Source organism: Pinus tabuliformis, chromosome X (genome assembly GCF_031772625.1).
Source record: "Pinus tabuliformis cultivar Carrire ecotype Pingquan chromosome X, CPIR1, whole genome shotgun sequence".
NCBI classification, from domain to species: Eukaryota; Viridiplantae; Streptophyta; class Pinopsida; order Pinales; family Pinaceae; genus Pinus; species Pinus tabuliformis.
In genome coordinates this window covers 1,197,101,725-1,197,129,161 of record NC_142308.1, presented here as the reverse complement: position 1 = coordinate 1,197,129,161, position 27,437 = coordinate 1,197,101,725, and the positions used below count along the sequence as shown (strand labels likewise).

At 39.4% G+C, this 27,437-nt stretch overlaps 1 pseudogene across 1 annotated transcript in view; it reads right to left on the bottom strand.

Moving 5' to 3' along the window:
* Positions 1-212: 212 nt before the first annotated feature.
* LOC149144244 (aminopeptidase M1-like) overlaps positions 213-27,437 on the bottom strand; it is a 192,118-nt pseudogene continuing 164,893 nt past the window's right edge. Inside the window, exons 2-7 of the transcript XR_016264011.1 lie at positions 2,989-3,166; positions 2,770-2,884; positions 2,613-2,680; positions 2,021-2,097; positions 847-924; positions 213-722 (exon numbers count right to left, since the gene is read on the bottom strand). The product of XR_016264011.1 is annotated as an aminopeptidase M1-like (transcript). The remainder of the gene's footprint in view (positions 723-846; positions 925-2,020; positions 2,098-2,612; positions 2,681-2,769; positions 2,885-2,988; positions 3,167-27,437) is intronic.

Sequence of the window (27,437 nt, the reverse complement as noted above, 5' to 3'; positions counted from 1 at the left end):
AGAACTACTGTCAACATAACTCAAATAAAATGCCTCCACATTACAAGCAGGAACATTTAGATTTTCTACCAGATCTCAAATTACTGTCCAAAACTATATTTAATTAATTAAGAGGTTAAATTATGCTAACATTGCATGTCAATTTGTAAGTAATAATACCAGTAAGGGTCTTGACTTCACAACTTCTGTTATAATCCATGCATCACAAGCAATACAAGGGAATATAAGCTTCAAAACATCAGTTACCATTCATGCATGTCAAGGCACATGCCCTGATAATCATGGTCCATCTACATGGCGTCACAACATATTTGCAATGAATATAATTCCATGATGCCTATCTTTACCAATAGTACCTCAAATAAGACTTGATTTCATTTTAAGTAAACAACTTTATACATTTGCGTAAAGACTCAAATCTAGAATCAAATATGCCTTATTCAAATCATTAAATGGCTAACATTCATGTTCTGATGACCAAGGAAATTGCGATGAAAATCATGACGTAAACCAGTCATAGCATGGAAGTGGTAAGCTAGATACTTTCAGACTGCTAGTTCCTGCAGTAGTTCCACTAAGCCGTTCTGCTGCTGAACATGCTTCACCCATTGGGCGCTGATCCGAACTCGTTCAATGCTCTGATTAACTGTGCGTTCCATAGATGGTTGCATTCGGGTTGAAAAGAATTCCTTTATTTCATCTGCCTTTTCCTCACTTGAAAACTGAAAAGCAAAGACAAGAAATCTCAGTAGAACTTTAAATTTTCTTAAATAAGTCCTACCGAGAATTGGACAAAATCAACATGAATACATAAATTTGCATCAAGGATAGAATTCAGGAACAGACCTTAGATACAACAGAATTGACGAAACGAGTTACCAAAGATCCTGAACGCCAATTTTTCCAGATAAAGTCCCACTTTTCCTGTACAAAAGAAGCAGAAACCAGATTAGCTGAAAATATAGCAACTGCAATGCTTACATTTTCACAACTTTCCCAAATCCTAAATTTTCAAAAATATTTACCCTCGAGTATCTTAGAGGTTAGTCTTAATCTTGGTGAAGTTATAGAAAACAAGGGAACAAGTAACAGAGTCATACATAAGCGACTATTACATGAGCGACTATTCTAGTTTGAAAAATTATACATATATAATGTGGGCCAATATCTACTGAAAATCTTGTAATTTTAAAATTAGTAATTTTTTGACAAACATTATTTTTTTAATCTCTTATATGTAAAAAATAGCAAATTTTTAACCAAGGGTGCGAATATATTTTTCATAAAATATCTAAAAAATAACTAATTAGCGAAATTTCCCTATTTCCCTCTCTCTCATACATGCACACATGAGAAAAATAACAATTTTAAAGACAGATTTACTATTATCAAAGTTATTATGTCATAAAAGATAAAATTCAGCAACCCAACTATACATGAAACACCACATAATCTTGATATGGGCAGTGAGGGGCAGTGAAACAAGTCACCATTTTATCCATCACAACCTGCTTCATAAATTTCCAAACATTTTGAGACTACTAGAAAGGCTGATTTGAATGACTCGGATTCATGGTAACAGCAAGGAATGCCAGGAATGTGCAAATTATAATTTTCATCAGACAATTCCTGGATGCCAGGAATGTGCAAATAGAATTGCAACTGTTGTATTACAGTACAAATAGACTTTTGAATTAAACGGAAAATTTTTATCTTTGGCTCTCTTCTCTTCCAGCTTGGTATCTCATAAAGAAGTATGGAACCATAATTTTACAGAACATGAAGCCCTTAGCATGCTTTCAAATCCAATGCTGTATTTATTTCCTGTCAAGTGTTTTAACAATATGCACCATCCTCTTCACCTAAATGGTCCTACTGCAGTTAAATTCAATCAAGTGATTTAACTATATGTTTGGTTCACACATTTCATTTGTCTAAAGCCTTGATACGAGAATGAGAACTACACAAGTTCCAACAGTCCCAAAGTCCAAAAATAAATGAAAACTATACAACACATCACCTTTAACCACAGCCAGGCAGTCTCACGTCCCTCTTTGTTAATTCCGTAAGTACAGAGACCGCATCTTGGCTCCGCACCTGCAAGATTATCAAAAATATTTATGGTAGGTTCAAAAAGATGGGTTCAGGTCTCTCTTCAAATGCAAAGATAGTAGGACTATGGTGATCTCTTTAACAAACCGTAATCCAGCAAAGAAGAAGTTGTGTAAATGTGACAGCACTTAACATAGATCACAAAAAAATGTACACATACCATGATTTTATCAAAATAATTTAACCATAACCAAAAAACAGCCACCACAGGTACAGAGAAATAGTAGAGGTGCCCTTAGGTAAAAAAAAGGGATGAAATAATACAAATGAGAGTGTATTTGTGTGTATATAGTATATACAACTCAAGTGAGGGTTATAAGCCCACAAAACAAGGGCATACACCCCAGCCATAAAAGAATAAGTAGGTCTAACTACCCAAAGGTCGGCCCATTGAGGGCCTCAACTACCCACTAAGTGTGCTGCCATGTTGCCACAAGTGAAGAATTCATATTCTAAACAAAAGGCAGCTTATGAATTGGCAAGAATTATAAGAGACATACCTCAGAAGACAAACTGAAGTCTAGCGCTTCACGGACAACAGAAGGATCTGGAGATTTTGCAATTGAACCTGCAGGTCATGACACGGTTTCCTCTTTTCAGATATTTTACCTTAAAATATTACTGCTAATAAAATGAACCAAAGAATCAGTCCCTTACCTAAAATGCGAACTTTTTCTTCACTTAGATCTGTCTCCCTGAAAATTCTCAACAGAGATTCATAGCCAGATTTATCTGAGGTTGTGACATTCTGCATGACAGCTATGTATGCAGCCTATAGAAAACAACCCAGCCATTTAGATCAATAAACATGTAATGGCATAAAAAACAGTCCCTTTAATTTCATATGAAAGCTAGAATCAGCAATAACAGTGCAACCTTTCTGATGTCTGCACGTAGAATTGTTGTACTTCTGTCATTCAAGAAAACTATGAATCGTCTTCTCGCTTCTACTTTAGTTTCTTCATGCCCAAACTGAGCTAAGACTACCAATATCTGCCCTCTTAACATTGCGTTCAAGTGACTCTCACCTGGAATACGCTCCCAGCCCAGCTTCCTGTACATGAAAATCACAATACAATGGAATGAAATTAAGTGATGGCATTGACCTCAAGGACAGTAAACTATGCAATTTGCAGAGGAGTTTTCACAAAACATCACAAACATGATTGTGTTATTTTATTTAATAACTAATGCCGTGCATTCTACAACCAAAGATCATATTTGAGTAAGACCTCGCATGCATGTATGTACGTACCCCGAGTTTTGAGCATAGGAAGGACAAAGTTCCAGTATGCTTATGGGTTGTTCAGAGTGAAAGCTGGAAGGAGGTAGTGCTAATTTTCAAAAGCTTCTGGAATAGAGTGTTCCAGGAACATTTCTTATATAAAATATATATTATTATATTTTGATGCATGCATATTAAAACCAACACGCAGAATACCAAATTAGTTGCAGAAAACATGAAAATATAGATTTAGTTACTGAATTAATGATCATAATCAAAGCATCAACCATTCAGTACACATATAACATCAATCATCTAGCAGTTATAACTTGTAACATTGTCATCAAATCATCATTGTCATTAACAAACTGTAACTGATAACATCAACCATGAAATGAAATAGAGCATCATTATCATTACCAAAGAGTTGTAATAATGCAGTCAACAGTACAAATTTTACTTCAAATTTCAAAGTTCAAACTTTAACTGTCATAAAATGTTTACAAAACAGGTCATAATTGTTAACACCAAATTTACTCTTGGTGAATTCAAGTGTTAAATCCATTATTGTTTGTGAGCACATTTGGGATAATGGCAGACTTCTCCTTAGTCCATCTTGATTGTTCAGAAAATACAGTTCATCGATGTGTTCTCTGTGGGTTTTATGGCCACGATCCCTTACAGCAGAGTTGTTAGAATTCATATTACAGGGTCATAGTTACATTATAGAGTTTGAGTTTCAGAGATCAGTGTTTCTAGGGGGGTAGTATAGGATTGGGGTATATTTAGCAGGTTTCCGGTTCATGCTTCCAGAGGTTGCATGCAGTGTTTGAAAATGATTCTATGTTCCTTATTGCCACATGAGTCAATTGAGACCATTTTAGATGACATGCGATAAGTTTCTAGAGATTGATTTTTTTGCAGGCAGAGTTAGGGACCTCAGATGGGAAAATAATCAACAGGTAGAGTTAGGGACCTCAGATGCGAAAATAATCAGCACAAGTCAGATAAGCCTGTTTTCAAGAACATGCAAGGTGGTGGTATTTTTAGCAGTGACAATTTTTTGATGTGCTATTTATAGTTAATCTTTTAGTGCAATTTGTTGGAGTCTTTAAGGCTGCTAAATTTGTTGAATTTTGGAAAGGATGTGAAAATCTATTGTCTTTAGATGAGATCTAATGAGGTTGGAGTCCCTCTCAAACATCCAAAAACAATTAATGATAACATAAAAAATTTAAATAAAATGCTAGAACAGGAAATATAAACAAAATGGAAAGTTTCACAGGAAAATAAAAAGAACATATTTTTTTTACTTTAAGACCTTTATATTATAATTCCAAGATAGCTTGCATGTCAAGCAATCCTCTATTAGGAGCTTAGGAAAGTGTGCCCTACTTGGACAATAATCAATTTGACCATCTTATCCTTATTTAAGGCTTAGGGAGTGCTTGCCAAAAGGGCAAGCAGTGACTCAAAACCTTGGGCACATGCTCATTCCCATGAGCACTCCTGACGCGTACTTCAAAGGGCACTTCTAAATCACTCCCTCCCTACGTGCACTTTGGCCACAAAGAAAGGGGATACAAGGTATAAGCAACTCCCCCTGTTACTGACCCATGTGGATGACCCCTTGGAGAAAACAAATCTCCTAATGTTTCACCTTGCCAACCACCAGCCCTACCATGATGAAGGTATAACTAGCCTCAAATGCCTCTCACCGATGCACTGGTTAGTGCTTTCTTCATCTAGCTTACTCATTTGATGAAGGTGGGCCATCAAACATGTGGTACATTAACCATTTTTGTATTCATGTGCCTTCATTTAATGTCTAAGGGCATTCGAGTATGGATCATAGATTGAATTGGATGATAGACCACTTTTGGCTATACACTTGTTCTCTTGCTTCACCTTGTTGGTTACCACTTGCCCCTAGTCCAATGTGACTTCCTTGAGGGCTTCTTTCACTGTATCCATGGTAATCCATACTTACGCCTACCATCTTCCCTATATTTCCATATCCCATCTTCAGGTTGATTGCTATCTGTCACCAATATTGGTTCCCTCTTTTTCTCATCCTTGAGTAGGGGCCTGAAAATCCTTACCCTAAGAGGTTGATGCAACAGAAAGAAAAGAAAAAGCATGAGCCATAATGTTAAACTGCAGAAGATTGGCAAGGATAAATGAGAGCATGTGGACAAAAGCCTATCTTGAGCTCTATGCCGCCTCATTAGCCCTCAACTAGCTCCTGGCTAATGCGTGAGCTATCTAAATGAAAGGAACACTTTGCATATTCCACCCCGATGAGCAATGAAATGATTCATCTTTAAGGGGTCAATGATGAATAAACAAAAGCTTGCAAGTTTGTAACCCAAGATATATATGTAAAAAGAAAATAAATGATGAAAAAGGCACACATGAGGGGTGGTAAAAATAGGTCGAGGAAAGGGGGTAGCTCACATCCGACAACTGCTCCCTCTTTACATCATTATGCTCAAGGTAAATTGTGACATCCTCCATGAAGTAAGCCACATACCACATCATTGATCATGTGCACCTATTGATTGATGGGTCGGCATAGGAAGTGTTCCTCCTCTTAGGTTTGGAAGCACCAAATAGGGCCTTATGATGACCCTCCCATACCTAAGTAAAGTAGATTGAACACAGATATTAAGCTAGAAAGATTTGAAGATGAGTGAAGTACTTTGATGCCCTTTTTCATTAAATAAGGCCCACTCTAATACTCTTATGGTTTGTGCACCTATGATGTTAATCTCACTTCGTCTTGTGAGTATATGTTAGATCTTTGCTCCCAAGTACAGCTACCATCCCTTAATGGATTGTATAATGCTTCTCCAACACTTACAAAAAGAACGTCCAACACCACTTAATGACTCCATTAAGCACTTTAACCTAGGATATTGACCACTTATTGAGAAGCATTGACCTTGGGATACCTTCAGCACAATTTATGTCACTCTTCTCTCCCTCCAAGACATAAAATGCTACACTTTGGAACCAAGACGTTGCCTTGAGAGCTTGTGTACCCCAGAGATGACAGGATGCCCTCAAGCTAGCATTCCACTTTCTTGATGGACGTTGTGTTTCTTTTTACAAGATTTAATGATGATGATAACTTGAGACCTCTTTGAAGATGATGGTACATTACTGAGCATGATGACATCATATCCTACTTTCATGACGTCCCCTTACTATAGCTTGGATTGATGATATGTGCTTAGTTGAGGATGATGTTTTGGATGGAACCTTGCTTAATGATTGGACACCATTTGATGAGGAGATCTGACTTTTGGGATGAGATGCACCCCCTTGAGTCATCTATGCAACATTTTGAAGAGAGAGGCACCTTCTGGAGGATTATGTCACCCCTTGGAGGCATTTTACCTCACACCTGTGGATTAAAAGAGGCTTGTTTTTATGCGTTATCATTGTTTAGCTATCTTTGGAGGTCATCTTGCGACCTATCCAACTTGTAATCACATTTAATATTGTTGTTAAGTATTCTAGTCTAATTCTAGATAATATTGACTCAGTTACCCTCAATTAAGTAGAGGGAAGTCGATTTATCCTTAGATCATTGTCACACACACTTGGAGACTAATATGCTATGATTAGTTGCTTCTCTCTTGGTTGATATGGAGCTTTCATGAGCAAATTCATCTTGAGGATATTTCGATTAGATGGTTCTCTCTTAGATGATGAATGGTGATTCTATGATGATTTGGTGCTAATTTATAGTATCGTTTTCCATCTTGTACTTGTTGAAGAATTAGGGTTTTAATCTATGTTGCATGGGCAGGCATCCCCTCCCCCCACCCCCACCCTGTGCACTCAAAAAGAAAAGAGAAAAACCCTAGGTTCTGGTGTTCTACGGACCTTAACAACACCTAGAAAACATTCCATACTTTGTGCGAACATCATTAGGGATTTAGGGGCATCCAAGTCATTCTCATCGCGTACTTGGTTGATTTCAAGGTTGTTTCAAGTACAATTTTGTTGTCTCCAAAAAAAGGGGGATGATTGACTATCCCTCAACTACATTTGGAAGTGGGTTAAGAAAAAATAAAAAACCCTATGACCCACCTATTTTCGAACCCCAAATGCCTTATTTTCCCCTAACCCTATCATGACAACCTCAAGTTTCTAGTGTTCAAGTTGTTCACCATACACTCCAACCTCCAACAAACTAACACAACATAGAAATCATCTAACAGGGGACCAATTCACTGCACACAACCATCATTCATCAAACACATCCACCAACAGTCCAACTCTGTGCATTCATAGCTTTGTTTGTGCATTCAAGGTTTTATATATCACCTCACAACTTTGCGTTGTTACAATTCCATGTACCTCAGGTCTGGTCTTTGCTCTTAGCTAGAAAACATAAACACACTAGCATTGCCTAACTTTAAACAGTTTTGCATAGTGGAAATATAACAGCAATCAGATCAATGTATAGAACACGGAATTTGTGGTGCAAAACTTATTTCTTATTAGTCCTTTAATAAGAAAAAATTGGCACTCATGTACTAGGGATAGTGGCCCTTTACAATCCATGTACAATGCCAATATTAGATGTATCATTTGACCAATACACCTAGGGTTGAGACCAAGTCACTTAGGCTCTCATATGCCCAACAACCAACACCTACAACAATTCAAATATTATTGTTGTAGCAAACTAGGTTAATCAGAAAACCAATTGACTTACCTGGGAAAGTTCCTTTAACCCACAATCCTCCTTAAGTTGTGGTTCAGCCAACTACATATCCTGCCTCTTCTAGGCCTCGACTGCCCTGTGTAGCCCTCAAGCTACCCCCTTTCCTCAGCATATTACTACAGCAACCCTCGGCCTTGCTTATCCTCATCTTGGCTGGTCTACTTTAGACCTCCGACCTATCCTTTGGCTCCAGTCTACTAACCAGTCCTTTTGCACCTTTACTTTGTTGTTGCAATTATTCTAGAGCATGGGAAGTCCATGATACTCAACCTTCAAAACAAAAAAGACTTTGATGCTTAACTCCCTCTGACTGCAAATCGCAGGCCCTCTTGACCCTCAAAGTCTCTGTTTGACCTTCACTCCAAGTATCTCACCTAGATCTCCAATGGCTATGACCATCTCAGTCCCGTCTTCTTGACCCAACTTAGACAACTCTCTTAGACATAGTTTTAAAAACCGATCAATCTGAACCGGAAACTGGTCAATTCAATCGGTTCATTGGCTAATCCAGTCGGACCAGGCAAAAAACTCAGTCAACAGGGGCGACCTCGCCGATTTGTCACAAAAATCCGGCCTAACCGGCTAGTTTCGTCATAAACTGGCTAGTTCATTGTCACGCCGGCCGCGGACACACCGGAGGCCTTTTTGCAGCTTCTAAGGTTGTTTGGAGGGAAATTAAGGGCTTTTTCCCTCAAAAACACCCCCTCCAAGCTAATAAAAGGAGGTCTCCCCTCTCATTTATCTCACACATCTCATTTGGAGTTATTGTGAGTTTCATATAGAGCTTGGATTTTTTCCATTTATGATTATTTGGTTGAGTATACGGAGTCATGGCTCAAAACAGGTTGTTCAATCATGTTAAATGGATGGACCGATGGAAATAACCACACTATCATTAATTTCCTTGCTTCCTGCCCTCAAGGAACCATGTGTTTGAGATCAGTTGATGCATCTGATAAAGTGAAGGATGCAACCCTTCTATTTGAGCCTTTGGATGACTTTATTAAGGAAGCGAGGGAGAAGAATGTTGTGCAGATCATCACAGATAATGCCTCAAACTATGTTCTTGCTGGAAAGATGCTTGAGTCCAAATATAAGAGCATATTTTGGACTCCATGTGTTGCACATTGCATAGACCTCATGCTCGAGGACATAGGCAAAGTGGAGTGGGTAAAAAACATTGTAGAGCATGCCAAGTGCATTACAAAATACATCTAAAACCACTCATGGGTATTGAGCCTAATGAGAAAAATCAATGGGGGCAAAGACCTTGTTAGGCCTACAACTACGAGATTTGCAACTCAGTTCCTCATGTTGCAATGTCTCAATTCTCAAAAAGAACCTTGCAGAAAATGTTTTCTTCTGATGATTGGACTTCATCTCGGTGGGCTCATAGACAAGATAGCAAAGACACCAAAAAGAAAGTTTTTGATAATTATTTTTGAAAATATTTGCAAAGCTTGTGAAAATTATCGATCCCCTTGTTAAGGTGCTACGGATGGTGAATGTGGAAAAATTGGCCATGGGCTATGTTGTCACTCGGATTGTACAGGCACCGCGACAACCACTCAGGCAGGGGTTGTCACTCTAATACCCCCCCACTCCGTTCTAGCTATCTCCCAACAACAGGCTATGGGGGGTAGTCCCTATGGAAATGAGGTGAAAGACAAGTTGGGGACCACCTTATTTGGGAGACACATTTGAGTGGCCTAGCTACTAGGTTAATTTAAGCAAGATATAAGATTGGATTCACTATTGAGACCACTGCCATATGGAGTCGAAGTCTCGCTTATTTACAAATTAGATGCCAAGTAACTCGATGGACAATTGCTACTTAGGTGCTTATGTAAAGGATGTGAGTAATTCTTAGGCTAAGATTACTTGTGTTAAGTACTCGTGTTATGGTTTAGCCCCAAGTTATATCAACAAGCACTACTTTAATAAAATGAAATCTTTCCCACAAGAGAGGTGCCAAGTTACCAAGTGTCAAAAAATGACAAGAGATCCCTTTCAGGATTTCCTCAACTATGCCAATATTGCAACTATACCACTGCTATAATTAGATTCTCAATTAACCAAGGCTTCTTGACACATGAGAGATATTCAAAACACAATTGGAGCAAGTCACTTAAATGCCCAAAATGATTAGATCTCCTAAAGAAAAGTGATAAATTAAACCATTCAATGTAATGTAACTTGAGACTAGAGTGCTTTCGAGAGTGAGCATGTCTAAGTGAAACAATTAGGATTAAGACAACAAATGTTAGTGCCTGAGAAACAATGTGCCAATTTGTCTTAACAACAAGCTCTTTCAACAATACAACATATATAATTGAAAATCCCTATGCTAGTAGTAAGTCACTTATGCCAAAAGGCTATTCAGTGAGCGTCAAATAAACTTATGACAGCAGTCAAGCTACTTGAAGTTATGACAACAGTAAATTACAGCGAGCAATCCTCATGTCAAAGTGTCATAGCATTCCAGATTGCTCATCTCTTTTTCTTTGTTTAGATTAGAGAGAAAACATTGAAAAATGTGCTTATGCTACTTATATATTTCAGATCTTATGTATGCAGTGTGACAGTAATCGACAAATCATGAAGTAGGCCAAAAGAGAGTTACCCAATTGATGCTATGAATTGTTCAATATGCTAAGCAGCTTATATGTAATTTTAGGGTGTTTAAATTAAATATTTGGCACTGCTATGAAGTGGTTTGTCTAGCTGTAGCAAACAGTGAGGAGAAAAGGTTAGAAAGCAAACCATTGAGGCCTTAGGCCTTGATTTTCATGATCACACTTGTTCACAATTATATCAAATTTTTGTGCCACCTGCAAGCATGGAACTTCAACTTCAAACTTCAGCAACACACTCAAAGGTTAGCTTCATAAAACGAAAACTGACCCTTTGTGACAAATATGAAGGAAAAGGAGGTCAAGGATGAAGGGTCATAAAGCCAAAAGAGCTAGTGGCAACCAAGGGAGAAGCCAAAGGCTTGACAACAGAGGGCAGAAATCCTTGTTAGGGCCACGGTGAGGGAGGAGCAGTCAAAGAAGGGCCAATGCTCAGCAGGAAGGAGGTCACGAAGGTCTAGCAAGAGGCTACGGCCAGCAAGAGAGAAAGAGTTAGGGCAAATAAGGGATGAAAAGGGGGAGGAAAAGATTGTGGCAGCCCAGAAGGAGGTGAAACCCACAGAGGGAAGTGGAGGAGGCTGTGGCCTAAGGCAGGCCTGCGGGCAGGGCTACATTGGAGTGGTAAGGAAAGAAAATGGCAATGGAGAGGGTTGTGAGGACAGGTGAGGGATGTCGTGAGGAGATGGAGGGAGGAAGGGAGCCAAGGGAAAAAAGGGTAGAGGTGAAGGCTGCAAAGGATAGGGATAAGGCGTCTAGGCCTGCGGCAGAGTGAGGGGCAACAGGCCATGGTAAGGGAAAAAGGATGAGCAGAGGGAAGAAGAGGACAGTGAAGGTTGAGCGGAAGGGAAAGGAGGCTACAGCCAGCCAAGGGAGGGTTATTGTGAGGGTTATGAGGGCAATAATGCCCACAGAAAAGAGAAGGACGGCTACAACAACCTTTAGGAGGCCCAATAGAAACGGCCAAGTTTGGAGGGTCAACAAAGAGTAAAAATTTGTCAAACTTCTGCAAATTCTCCAAATCTACCCCAGATATTGAAATTCCACCTCAAATCACCATAACAAAATTCTTTGAGGGCTCACTGCTTCTCCTTGGCTTCAGCGTTGAGATTGGAGGAGGAAAAGGTGGTGGATCTTGCCTTCCTAGGCCTAGATCCACCACTAGAAATCTATGCGAAAAGATTCCAAGGACAGAATCCCTTGAAACCCTCAAAATTCTTTAGATCTAGCTTTGTGTTAACCTGCACAAATAAAACTTCAAATACCCAAAACCCCAATATATACAAAATATCAAAATAACTTCAAAACCCAAACCCCAGTTAGCAAAAATAATATGCAAAATTACTTTACAAATCTATTTTACAAAATTTACAAATATATAGGGGTTTTGAAATAAATTTAGAGAAATAAATTTTATGGAACTTTTTCTCTGATAAATGGCTAAAAATACTTTAGAATCCCAATGCACACTATAGCCTTAGTGAATATTAAATATTCACAGGATCCAGGTAAAGTTGATCTCTGCCCACAGTTTGTGAACTTGGAGACCAAGGACTGAAGTATCTGCAAACACTATGTATTTATCTCAAGAAAATCTGTTAATCATATGGCGAATCAAATCACCTAAGATTAGCCCAAAACTATCAATAAATGAATTTATCTCCATCTAATGAAAAACAAATCTTATCATTACCAGCACAACATAGGAAAGCTCGTAGTTAGTACATAATACCACAATACAACGAACATGGAACACCATGAATTGCACCCCAAAGCCTTTATTATAGTAGAAATAAAAGTTCCCAACGAGACAATAATGTTACATCAATGCCTCAGCAGCGATTTCTTAGCCAGAAATCAAATGGCTAGGGACTCCAATGACTCTCTAGTTTATACATAAATCCTCCAAGTGAAAAATAACGACTAGTTTGTTTGATCCTCGTCCAAATAATCTTGGTCGTCAAAAAATACTTGATCATCATTTAATTTTAGCCGTTAAATTTTTATTTTTGAGGAATTTTCCAATTTATCATTTAATTCCATTTTTATTAGCTCAAAATTAATTATTTTGAGCTAATTTCCTCAAAAATTTGACTGACTTAACCACCAAGATCCAAAGGTCTATTTTTTCTTGAAATATCCAATACTTCCTTCGTGGAGGACCTCTAAAAATTAATTCTTTTGATACCTGTTAGTTTCAGTCTTTCCAACCTTCCTCCAGTGATCAAATATGCTCTTACAAAGTGATTTTGAACTGTCAAGGTCAAATTTTGTCATTTCAAAGAGTTTTCAAGCAAAATTTGGTCACTAGGCATTAGGTCTAGGGTTTGCTTTAACTCCTAAAGTTGTCCAAATGTCGGTCCATGTCACCATTCAACTGAGTCTATCATCATTCATAGGGTTGTCATTATCATCTCATTGTCTAATGAGTCATTTTACACCTTGTCCATGCTTTAGTTGCGCCTAGGCAGGGTCATTTCCCTCTCCTAGGGTTTTGAAAGCTAATTTCTCTTGGGTGGTCAAATCACTAGCAAAACTTGTATCCAGATGTTCATACACCTTCCCCTATCCTTAAAATACCCTATCAAATGCTTCCCATCCCTTAGATCCCCCAAATTCCTCATTTTTGCACAAACCCTAGTTTCTAGCTACAACCTGACAGTTTTCTAGGTTTGGCCTGTGTTTTGCCCTTTTGGACCCCTTCCCCTCACTCAATCTCTGAGATTCAACTTTCCCCTGCTTCCTAACATCCCTCCCTACTTCCAAAAATTTCCCCAAGAATTTAGAAGCCCCCTATCCCCTTCATTTCGCTCCATTTCGACAAAATTCCTTGTTTCACACATCGAGACAAGTCGCACTCAAATGATGTTCCAGAGCAATAAAAGATGAATTTTAGAAAACTGAGAGAGGTTTTTGTCCATAACATGCCAAAGAAGAAAAACCTCCTTCACTTTTTGCACAGGTGTCACGGTTTTAGAGAAATGTCAAAATTACAATCGCTGGATCCAAGGAGGTTGGCCAAGGCACTAAAACGATGGAAAAGGCCCGATCCACTCCAAATTTTGGCCAAAGCCTCTTTGACTGAACAAGGCACTAAATATCCTAGCCACAGCACAAATCCCAAGAAATTTTGAGCATTTTTGGTAAATTTTGGTTTTTTCAGGCAATTTACAAGTTTTCTCCATTAACGAGTCTCACCCCCCGCGCGACCCTTCATCCTGGCAACTCCATTTTGCAAAAACTCAGCATTTCCAATTTTTTCATGAGAAGGTACATATTCTCATCAATGGACTTGAGATTTTATGAAGTTTTGGGCCTCCAGAAAGTCAAAAAAGGAGCAAAAAATGACTTTCTGCCACATTTTTGAGACACAGAAAGCAGTCTTGGGAGATTGCAATTTTGGAGGGGAAAATGACCACCAAATTCAGAAATTCTAGTTGGGTTGAAAAGTAGACTCACATACCTTTCCAACAAGCCTACTCTTGCCCAATTTGGACACCTGGAAGTGCCCCAAATGTGGTCCCAAAGGCGTGCGACCCGTCAGGCAGAGGCGCGCGACCCGTCAGGCAAACTTCTCCAAATTTCAGTGTACAGCTCAGAAAAACGCAGTTTGACCCTGTTTGACTTTTTGGGGTGGATTATTATCCTCTTTGATGTAAATAATGTAATTTTTTGACACTTTTACACTTATGTATCTCTTCTGGAAGATTCATTCATGAGATAGGTGAAAATTTAATGAATGAATTGGTTTCCTAGCTTATAGAGGCAAGTTGTTTTGACTGCCTAGATTTTAGTGCTCAGTTTAGAATTGGTTGAAACAGCTCTTAGAAGGATGAGATCGACCCCTAGAGGCAAGGAAAGGTGTTAGATTGCCTATATTATGTATTTTCTTAGTCATTTTCAGGGGTTAGATGGTTGGGCTTTTGAGGGAGAAGCTCTTATTGTATTATTCACTGTATCTCTGCAATTTTTGGCAAAGGAAGACTAGGGTTTTGCAGTCCTTTTTGGGATTCTTGTGGTCACATGTATTGATGGTGTGTTTCTCTTTGTACTTGTAAGTGTGTTATGTGAATCATTTCCTTACTTTTCCTTCTGCACATTAGGCAAATGAAGTGTTAAAGTAGAACTCATGACTGTCATGCTCTGCTTTTAAGTTTGCTTAATATCAATGTTTTCGACTGTTTAAAGGGAATTCAAGGTTATTGCTTGCTCTCTTTAACTCCTCACCAGTCATTCTCATCCATCCATCTCTATTAAAGGCATCAATACTGTTTCCTACCTCGCCCCAAAGAACCCCCTGCGAAAACTGTGTCCAATCCCCGCACCTAAAATTGCCATTTCCCCAATTTTCCACCAAAAACCCTAAAAATCCCAAATCAACCCTTTTGATCAGTTTACTAGCCTAAAATCAGTGTTACCCTATTGGTTATCTCGCCCATTGAAGATCTTTATCGAGATAGACCGGAGAGAGCCCTCTCCTGCCCCGTAGGGCTAGCTACGAGGCTAAGTGGTTTGATGTTGCCTTGAAGTTTACCTTTCTCAGCCTGAGGTGAAATTTCAAGCGCTAACATATTGGCGACCATACTGGGGAGAAAAAACTTGTTTTCTTGTTGATGTCATTTGTTTTATAAGCTACAGACGGAGCCTGAAGTTATGCCAGGTAGCCTTCGAAACGCTTTTGCTTTGCATTAGCGGAAGTAGATAAACGCTGCTTCAGTCAATCTCTGGTCTAGCTTGTAACCTTGACATTTAACTTGTTAATTACCCCAGTACATGTATCAAGTTCAGATCTGATTGTTGATAGTGGACAACGATTAGACACTTGAAAGGCTGAAATCATTCACTTGGCAACTCTAAATCATTTTTGAGATTAGATCCAAAGACTCCACTGGAGGATGATCCCGACCAGCAAAAACATGAAAGGACATTATGGACAGATCAGGTACTCAAGTTGGAATTTCATCCAAGACATTTTGTTCTTTGTCATAAATTATTTCTTCTCTTTTCCCAAGAATGTCAAGAAAGCTTTGCAAAGTATATTGTATTTGAGAAGAGATCCTCGGCCTGCAGTTAATTCTTTCCCTTTGAAGATTGTGAATACCAAAGATTTGCATACCTTTGAGCTTGATCAAGACCTTTCTTCTAAATTTTGTGATGACCATCTTCAGATTGATGAATCTCAAGAGACCAAGACTGATTCTATACCTTCTGTACATACCCCTACACCTTGTAAAATTCCAGATCGGTATAAACCTCTTGTTTTACCTTCTGTTCTCCATGCTTTCCCCAAAAACTATGATCTATACTTGCCGAGGTTTGATGGTGAAAGTAAGAATGTCAATGCCGAGCAACATGTGCAGAATGTTGAGAATTTTCTAGATCTTTTTGAAGTTGATGACGAAGATGTTAGTATTAGGCTTTTTGCTCTTTCTTTGCAAGCTAAAGTGAAGAGTTGGTTCAAAGCACTGCCTGATGCGAGCATCTCAGATTTCCAGCAGTTCGTCAAAGTTTTTCTCGATAGGTGGATGATCGGGCAGAACCTTTTCTTGATTATAGAAGAATATAACCAGCTGAAAAGAATGCCAGGGGAGACAGTACAACAGTTTTCGGCCAGATTTAACCAAGTTTATTATTCGATGCCAGTTGATATAAGACCTTCTCCTAGATCTGCTCTCTTGCACTATCCGGGTGCCTTTGATCCGGAGATGGAGTTTTAGCTGAGAGAAAGGAATATTGCAACACTTCACGAGATGCAAAACAGTGCAGTAAATGTAGAAGCTCATCTGTTGATCCAAAGGGCAAGGTTGAAAGAAGAAGAGATGAAAAACATAGATACGGCCGAATCGACATCTCTAGAGGTGAAGCTTGACATTTTGGTAAGTGCAGTGGAAAAGATGATGGAGAAGGTCACCGCAAGAAATTCTTATGATGTTCAAACTCATGGCGCGTTGATTGAAGAAGAACAAGTTGCTGATCCAAAACATTTTGTTTCTTATCCTAGTTGTCATAGATCTGATAATGATTGTTTTGTAGATCATTGTGAAGAAGAGAGATCTGTTGATATGACATGTATGCTTGATGATGTCTTTTATACTGATGATTTGCCTCGGCTTGATCAGTATGATGATGATTATGTTCTCCAAACAGAAGCTAATCTTGCAATCAAACAAGCAGCTAGTTTGTGGGAGGAGGAAGTTCATTTTCAGCAGCTTGAATACAATGTTCAGCCATCACATATCAGCTATGACATTGATGAGGAAAGTGCATCAAAGTTTGAAGTAAGTGAAGGATATTTGCCTTTTTGTTTTGATTCGTTTCAGTTCATCAGAGATAACTACCATGCTATCAGAAATCAAATGTCAACAAGTCTTGATTTGAATCATCTTGCGAGCAATGAAAATTTTGTTCAAGACTTCTCATATTCAGATCTGCAGCCCCCAAATGCCATTGATTGTCAAGTTGCAGCCGAAGACTTGGAAGTGCACACACATGATTTAATGATTCAAGGTGACTCCGTACCATTCTGTTTTGAATCATTTCAGTTTTTGAAGGGTAGATTGCATAGTAAATCTTCAAATGAACAGCCTATAACAAATCAGCAATCTCTTAGTGTTAATGTTGAGGATGAGACAGATAACAAAATTCTTGAGCAGCCTGTAGCATCAGATTTGCAGCCACCAAATGAACTTGAAGGGCAGATTACAGATGAAGGTATGGCAGCCGAAATACATGATTTGATGATGCAGGAAGATTCTATGCCCTTTTGTTTCGAAGCATTTCAGTTTATAAGGCAGAATCTTCGTAAAATCTCTCAAGAAAAAGATCAACAACTAGAAGGATGTCATACATTTTCAATGGATACATTGCAGCAGTCTTTTCAATTTTTTCATGATCCAATAGCTGATGTTTTCGATGAGGTTTGCAGTCAAAGTCTTTCTCCATTGACTACATGTGAGCTTGAAACATGTGCTGATATGAATTTGATCCGGCAGCCAGTTTCTTTCTTATTTTCAGCAGAGGTCTCATCACAAGGCTCAGATCAAAGTTTGCATTCATGGTATGAAGGAAAGAGAAGTAATCCACTGGATGAGCTAAGTTCCAGTGTGCTTGAATTTCAAGATCCTTATGCAGTGTTTTTGGAGGTGGATAGAGAATTCATATCTTTCAACGGATCTGTTTCTAAGTTGTCATGGGAGTTGCCTTTCAGTAGTTCTCTCTTGTTATTCATAAGCGAGAACTTGTGGAGAATTCAACCAGCAGACAGAATACTTACTTGGTTGCATTGGTTGTTTCATTTCACTTGATCAGGTGATGAATGAAACTGTTAGAGTAGGTTTTGATGAATAAGCTCCCCTTTGAGCATCATTTTCAGTTGGTCGATTGTGTTTAAGTATCGAGTCAGTTTTTAGTTGAGTCATGAGTCATGAGTCCTTATCGAGTCAATTTTTAGTCTTGTTGTTAAGTTAGTTTGTGTCGGTTTTCAGTCATGCATTGTAGTTTGAGTTTTTGACTCCATTGCCCAATAGATAAGGCACTGGTCAGCTCTTACAGAGATCTGTGGTTCTTGGCACCTCCAAGGAGCTACCATCCCCATTGGAGCCAATGTTAGTGTCAGTCTTTCCAGCCTTCCTCCAGTGATCAAATATGCTCTTACAAAGTGATTTTGAACTGTCAAGGTCAAATTTTGTCATTTCAAAGAGTTTTCAAGCAAAATTTGGTCACTAGGCATTAGGTCTAGGGTTTGCTTTAACTCCTTCTAAAGTTGTCCAAATGTCAGTCCATGTCACCATTCAGCTGAGTCTATCATCATTCATAGGGTTTTTATTATCATCTTAGTGTCTAATGAGTCATTTTACACCTTGTCCATGCTTCAGTTGCGCCTAGGCAGGGTCATTTCCCTCTCCTAGGGTTTTGAAAGCTAATTTCTCTTGGGTGGTCAAATCACTAGAAAAACTTGTATCCAGATGTTCATACACCTTCCCCTATCCTTAAAATACCCTATCAAATGCTTCCCATCCCTTAGATCCCCCAAATTCCTCATTTTTGCACAAACCCTAGTTTCTAGCTACAACTTGGCAATTTTCTAGGTTTGGCCTGTGTTTTGCTCTTTTGGACCCCTTCCCCTCACTCAATCTCTAAGATTACACTTTCCCCTGCTTCCTAACATCCCTCCCTACTTCCAAAAATTTCCCCAAGAATTTAGAAGCCCCCTATCCCCTTCATTTCGCTCCATTTCGACAAAATTCCTTGTTTCACACATCGGGACAAGTCGCACTCAAATGATGTTCCAGAGCAATAAAAGATGAATTTTGGAAAACTGAAAGAGGTTTTTGTCCATAACATGCCAAAGAAGAAAAACCTCCTTCACGTTTTGCACAGGTGTCATGGTTTTAGAGAAATGTCAAAATTACAATCGTTGGATCCAAGGAGGTTGGCCAAGGCACTAAAACGACGGAAAAGGCCCGATCCACTCCAAACTTTGGCCAAAGCCTCTTTGACTGAGCAAGGCACTAAATAGCCTAGCCACAGCACAAATTCCAAGAAATTTTGAGCATTTTTGGTAAATTTTGGTTTTTTCAGGCAATTTACAGGTTTTCTCCATTAACGGGTCTCACCCCCCGCACGACCCTTCATCCTGGGAACTCCATTTTGCAAAAACTCAGAATTTCCAGTTTTGTCATGAGAAGTTACATATGCTCATCAATGGACTTGAGATTTTATGAAGTTTTGGGCCTCTAGAAAGTCAAAAAAGGAGCAAAAAATGACTTTCTGCCACATTTTTGAGACACAGAAAGTAGTCTTGGGAGATTGCAATTTTGGAGGGGCAAATGACCACCAAATTCAGAAATTCGAGTTGAGTTGGAAATTAAACTCACAGAACTTTCCAACAAGCCTACTCTTGCCCAATTTTGACACCTGGAAGTGCCCCAAATGTGGTCCCAAAGGCGCGCGTCCCGTCAGGCAAACTTCTCCAAATTTTAGTGTACAGCTCAGAAAAACACAGTTTGACCCTGTTTGACTTTTTGGGGTGGATTATTATCCTCTTTGATGTAAATAATGTAATTTTTTGACACTTTTACACTTATGTATCTCTTCTGGAAGATTCATTCATGAGATAGGTGAAAATTTAATGAATCAATTGGTTTCCTAGCTTATAGAGGCAAGTTGTTTTGACTGCCTAGATTTTAGTGCTCAGTTTAGAATTGGTTGAAACAGCTCCTAGAAGGATGAGCTCGACCCCTAGAGGCAAGGAAAGGTGTTAGCTTGCCTATATTATGTATTTTCTTAGTCATTTTCAGGGGTTGGATGGTTGGACTTTTGAGGGAGAAGCTCTTATTGTATTATTCACTGTATCTCTGCAATTTTTGGCAAAGGAAGACCAGGGTTTTGCAGTCCTTTTTGGGATTCTTGTGGTCACATGTATTGATGGTGTGTTTCTTTTTGTACTTGTAAGTGTGTTATGTGAATCATTTCCTTACTTTTCCTTCTGCACATTAAGCAAATGAAGTGTTAAAGTAGAACTCATGACTGTCATGCTCTGCTTTTAAGTTTGCTTAATATCAATGTTTTCGACTGTTTAAAGGGAATTCAAGGTTATTGCTTGCTCTCTTTAACTCCTCACCGGTCATTCTCATCCATCCATCTCTATTAAAGGCATCAATATTGTTTCCTACCTCGCCCCAAAGAACCCCCTACGAAAACTGTGTCCAATCCCCGCACCTAAAATTGCCATTTCCACAATTTTCCACCAAAAACCCTAAAAATCCCAAATCAACCCTTTTGATCAGTTTACTAGCCTAAAATCAGTGTTACCCTATTGGTTATCTCGCCCATTGAAGATCTTTATCGAGATAGACCGGAGAGAGCCCTCTCCTACCCCGTAGGGCTACCTACGAGGCTAAGTGGTTTGATGTTGCCTTAAAGTTTACCTTTCTCAGCCTGAAGTGAAATTTCAAGCGCTAACAATACCCACGAATTTTCCACTTGGAGAATTTAATTTTCCTAAGACATTTTAATTTTACTCTAATTAATTAAATTTATGGCTTAGGATTTTGATTTTTAATCTATTTTTGCCAAAAAATTTAATTAATTGACACTTGAGGGGATTTAATATTTTTTCCACCCTCTAATATTCTAACCATGGTGTCTAAGTATGAGGGACTATGCATTAAAATACTTTTTACATAAGACTTTTTTTCAATTCAACCCTCAAAGGGGGAAACCCCTTCGGCTTAGACTCTCAAATTACATACCCAATCTGTGACACAACATGATTTAGTAGACCAAGTGATTTGCAATAAAATAATTTAGCCAATTATCTTAAATTATTCTCAAACCACTTTTACATAAGACTCGACTAGAACACTATGACTTACCTAAGACTTTGGCGACAAATTCCACTCTAGCTTTGGGGTGAGACTGAAGGGAAAAACTCTACCAACCATCTACGTCTAGAAACACAGATGAGTCAGTGAGACGGAAAACCTCCTAAGATAAATTGTTGCCAAAATAATAGGCTTACTTAGGTTGTTACATACATTCTAGTCTTACTAGCATCATTTACATTACATAACTTGCAATGGGTTTACAATGACGCATAAACTGTTGATAGATGATCTGATCCTATTGAAAAAATTGGAAATTCCTCTTCCTTGGAACTTTGACAAAAACTGTTCAACATCTGGCTCCATATGGGGACACGTTGTGTTAATTTTAGATAACAATGGTATGTTCTATGCTTAAGACAATTTACTTCAATGTTTCTTTAGCAACCCAATGACAAATTCCAATTATATCCAGTGGCAATCACATTAACTTATAAACATTGACAGTAAATGCAGATAGAACATAAAATCATATGCATAAGACAAGGCAAGACAAGAGGACACAAGATGTGGCGGATGCCAGTGAAAAAACCCAATGTGGGGAAACCCTTTGATCAAATCTTGATATTATTCTTCAATAGTTCAGTAGAGAGAGAGAGTACATATATAAGCCCAAAATAGACTTGCCAAATCAGCAGTCAAATCAGCCCTAACCACAAAGTCAACGGTGGTCAAAGCTGCCCCAAAACATCCTCCAATCAGCAATCCAATTCAGCCTTCAAATCAGAGCTCAAATTCTTCGATCCAACCCAGTCAAAGGAGAAAAAAATTGTTGTAATTTTCTGCAGTCAACACTAGTCAAACCACCCCAAACACCTTGATTATTGTGCCATTAAATGCGGCCTAGAAAAATCAAAATTTAGTCAAGCTGGTCAAATCACTGCTGGTCAACGCCCTAAAATTTGTGATTTGTTCTGCCTAGAAAAACTCGGACTCCTGCCACACGTGCAAAGTAGAGAGAGAGGATTTGCTACACGTGCGAAGAAGGGAGAAGCCTCCAAATGTTGTACGACCCAATCAAGAGAGAGAAGAAGATGAGATGAGATGATGTCCAAATGAGGAAAAGGTCTCTCCTATTTATACACAACGTTGAGGGGCTAAAGACACCTCTGTTGGGCTTCATGAGCCTACGTTTGACTAGAGCCGACCTTCACAGTTTGTCCATGGGAGAAATAGATTCATAATTCCATTTCTATCAATTCTCTAATCCCATATTCCTTTTCTGGAAGGTCATGCAGGTCACTTTGAGTGTTAGTAAATCGACAAGGGGCGAAAAATTCATTCATGATGACTCGCTTAAGGGGAACAAGAAGCTAATGGATGTCAGAGAGAGATATCCATGTTCAAGACAATCAAGAAACCTAGAAGCGGCGAGCCTCTAGCAGGAATTCTTGTAAAAAATGAAAGAAGTGGAGTCGCCACTTGAACATGAATCCATCTCCAAAATCCAGAAGGCAAAAAACCGAAAAGTTAGTTAGGGAGAAGCAGGTGGATATCAAGGAGGGTTTCCTGTCTGAGAAAAATTGAATGCTCACTAGGATGTAATTTGTTTAACCGAGCCCAAAGAGCGGGGCTAACCAAGTTTCCAGTAAGTTTTTATTAATGGATGAATCAGAGGAGTCCCCACCCAAACAGGAAACTAACCCAAAATAAGGTGCAAATAGAGAAGTGAACAAGGTGATAATAATATTAGTGAGATATCAAAGCACCCGCAAATGTGGTGCTTGATGGCTTAAGACGATGAAAATGGATTAGAAGTTTATGAGGATTGATGATAATTGTCGTAAACCCCAGGAGTGGAAAAATCTATCCCCGGAATAGTGGGTGGTTGACTATTCCGTGTTATTCACTAAAATATTTATAGCAATGCTATTTTTAGCATTTCTTGTTGCCATTTTCAACACTCCCTCTCAACAAGAAAGGCATTCAACTCGAACCCAATCCTGAACCTTTGGAATGTTCAGCATGCAACACTTCTCCCAAGTGTTGTTATTCTAGCAACTCTAGAAACAAAAAGAACTCCCAACTAACCTCCCTGTTGGGCTAGAAACATCCTCTGATGCTAAAGCTCCATCTACCGCTGATAAGTGCTCCCTCTCTGACCTCTAAGCTACTACAACACTCCATGCATCTCGCACCGTTGCACACCTCTCTGTGCCATCCTGCACTGGTGCAACACTCTTGTGCCTCTCGCATTGCTGCAACTTGCTAGCTTTGCACAGTCTTGGGACTCCTGCACTGTAGCTCTCTCTGCCGCTCCATCTGCATCTGTCTCTACCCACTCAGCTAGTCCTGCTACTCCTCGTCGGGGCTCCCGTAGCAAGGTCTAATCAAAGAGGTTAGGTACCTAAATGATCCTACCCATATTCCAGCCTTCTTGGGACTGTCACTCCACATCGCCCCACCTCCTAACTGGAGGTATGGATGCATGTGATCCCTCTGCCCACTTGGCTCGAAATTTCCCCCTACTGGAGGACTCTGCATGAGTAGATGTCTCTACTCGAACTCCTCTCAACTTCTCTAGTTGTGGCTGCTCCACAACCTCCTGAAGCTGCTTCACAAATTGTGGCTCCTCCACAATTGTTTGAGACTTCTTCTGGCACTGCATGTTGAGAGGTAATTTACTCTCCCTCTCAACCACCAAGTATTCAACAGTTGCCTTGCTCCTCAAGGCTTTGCATGCATCTTCAACCTCAAGAGCATACAGGTTCTTGACTCGTGAACTGATATGCTTCACCTATCTAGTGGTGATGTGCCGAAGGAAAACCTTTCCCTTACTGAAGACTACATCATAGCCTTTGTCTTCCAGCATTGCGATCGACACCAAATTTTTCCTCAGTCCTGGCACATACTTGACATCAGTCAAGGTAATACGAGCTCCATGCTCCCTCTAAAAAACAATGTGCCTACACCTGAGACACTATACTTTTTATCATTACCCATCACTATAAGTATCTAGAGATCTTTCTCCTCCAAGGTACTAAACAAACTCTTGTCACTGGTCATGTGGAAAGAACCTCCATTGTCAAGAAACCAACCACATCCCACCACGGATGAAACCATGCATGCGAAGAGGGTGAAATCCAACTCGAACTATGAGGTCAATGCCTCACCTTCAGATCCTTCCTTGGATCCCATCTTGGATTTCTTCAGTAGACAATTTGTAGCAAAATGGCCCACCTCATGATAATGAAAGCATCGCACTTTCGATTTGTCAAACTTCTTCACACCATGGAAAGAACTCGATTTGGGATGAGAATCCTTCTCCTTCTCCTTACTCACTAAGGCTATATTTTCCTCATCATCTTGCTTTGATGAGGATCCATCTCTAGTGCTTCTTCTTATCTCCTCCTGCATCAGATCTTACCAAAGTCGTTCCCAATCTGGCAGTTTTTCTCTTCCATTTACCGATTCTTGGTAGCTATGCCAGCTCTTAGGAAGACCGAGGAGTGCAAGACTCACCATGTCATCATCGGCTGTTGTGATCCCTACACTTCCAAGCTCATCCCTGCAGGTGGTGAGCTTGTTCAAATATGTAGAGATCGTATCGCCTTTTTCACACTTGATTTTCCGAAGCTTGTCTTTCAATGCCAGCTTCCTCTAATCATTGTTGTTTTGATATAGATCTTTCAATGTTTTCCACATCGAAAACAGTGTCTCCTTTCCATGGAGGCTCGAGATAATGTGGTCTCGAACTACCTCTAGGAGGATTCAGCTTGCTCTAGCCACACATTTCTTCCATTCCGCCAATTCTGTAGCATTAGCTGTTTTGGGCTTGGGGACTTCTTAATAAATGAAGTCCTTTAGACTGTTATCCTCTAATACTGCTTCCATGCGATCCTTCCAGGCTATATAATTCGAGTTGCCACCAAGGGCATACTCGAGTTTTAAACCGCTAAACACCATTGGTGAAATTAAGATGTGATAAGAACTCGATTTCTATATTCAAGAACCTCAAACTTCGAACTTCAAACTTCTTGTATACTGTTCTCCACTTTGATCACCTTTGCTCTGATACCATGTATAAATTCTCACTGTAGACCAATAGATTATGCAATATACTAAAGCAAAATACAAGATCTACTTCTACAACAAACTTTGCGGAAGCTTAATCAAATATGAGCAAGATCAAATAGAACACATATAATAGAGAAGAAGATTCAATCATACACATGAAACACAGAAGAATACTCTTGGGAAAGCCTCAGCTAAAAACCCCGCTATCTGTATTATCATACAAGTGGAAATATCTCAATATTACACAAAGCTTTAGCTCTCAAGCTATCCAGCTCTCAGTACAATCCCTCACTGTTGCTCATAGATAGAATAGACAACACATATGCCTTCCTTCAGTCCTCCAAGCCTCCTATTTCCTTGTGTAGTTTCTTTTGGGTCCTCCAGTTGCAACCTGTGTGATTCTCACCTCACACACAACACTGACCTCTGAAATAACTGCGCAATCCTAAAGGAGATAATTCCTTCTGCATGGATGAGTTTCCAATATAGGAAAAATCATCTAACTGATAGTACATTGTCCCTTCCTCTAATCTCAACTGGGTCTCTGATTGAACTGACATGCATGAGTTATTTATGAGAGAATATTTAGTTATCTGAAGTGCAACAGTTACATGCATGCATGCATTAACTAACTAAACTCACAATTAGTTCAACAAACTATTTGAACTAATCTAACTGGACTTAACTCAGTTAACTGAGCTAACTAATTACAACTCATCCTTATCTCCTTAACTAAGGGATAAATGCCTCAATCAATGGAGAAATTGTTGCATGTCTTCACATAGACTTCATGTTTGATTTTCTACACCTAATTAACTCAAGATGAATTAATTAATTATTTTACAAACAAATGCTAAGATCAAATTCGAATTTTACTTCTCTATTTTAGTTCAGGGACTAACTAAAAATTGGAATCCATCCCGAAATGCTATTTATAGCAAAGCTATTTTTAGCACTTCCATTTTTCATTCATTGTTGCTATGTCCAACATGGCCCGAGTTGCTATTTATAGCAATGATATTTTTAGCATTTCTATTTTTAGCATTTCGTGTTTCCATTTTCAACAAGCTCAATGGAAAAGGTTTGGCTAACTGGGGTATACGGACCCACGATGCCTAGTCAAAAAACTTGCTTCCTACAGAGCTTGTGAAACTTAAAGGATTTAGTGGAAGATCCAAACTGGATGGTGGTCGGGGATTTCAATCTGATCAAAGAGCTCAGTGAGAAAAAGGGAGGCCTAAGAAGACTGGATCAGAAGTTAGTGGCCTTAAAGGAAACCATCCAAGATATGCGGCTGGAGGACTTGAAATTCATAAACAGTTGTTTCACTTGGAATAATCGAAGAGGCGACCCCACCCATATTACCTCAAAACTGGACCGTTTCCTTCTCTCAAAGAATATTCTTCTTTAGGATTTGTTTTTCAAGGCTGAAATCCTTCCGTGCATGGGTTCGGACCACTGGCCGATCTGCCTGGATATAGATCTGCGCATGGACCCCCAGAATCGACCGTTCAGATTCGAGTCCTTTTGGCTAGAGAACCCTAATCTCGTGCCCAAAATGGAAGAATGGTGGCAAACTTCTAAGGTCACAAGTCGAAACATGATGGAATCCTTACAGCTTAAGCTCGATGATCTTAAAGGGAGACTGAAGAATTGAAACAAAATTGAGTTTGGCAACATCCATTGGGAGAAGCGTCGCCTTTAGGAGGAAATGAGCACCCTTCAATAGCAAATTATTCTAGATGGACGCTCTGAGGCCCGCATAGCCCAGGAGGGGCAACTCCTAAAAGAGTTAGAAAAGAGAAGGAAGCAGGAGGAAATTCTATGGAAACAAAAGTCATGGGTCCAATGGTTCAAGGAAGGAGAGTGAAACACTAAATTCTTTCATCGAACGTTGGTGCAACATTGTCACCATAATCGCATCTTTTCCATCAATAGCCTTGATGGTCAACAGCTGGTGCAGCATGAGGAAATCTCAAAGGCCCTGAATGACCATTTTAAGTCCCTACTCATGGAGCCAAATGTGGACAGAAGGGAATCCATCTCCCAAATCCAACAGCATATTCCACACATAATCACAGATGAGAAAAATGAAGCCCTCATGTGCAAAGTCTCCTTAGTCGAAGTCAAAGAGGTGGTGTGGTCGCTTTTGTCCAATAAGGCCCCCGACCCTAATGACTTTACCTCAGAGTTCTTCAAAGCTAGATGGAAATTTCTCGGGGAGGAGATCCGGGAGCTTGTGGAATATTCCCGACGATCTCAATGGATTTGGGTAGGGTTGAATGCAACTTTCCTTGTGCTCATCCCAAGAAAATGTGCCACCTTGG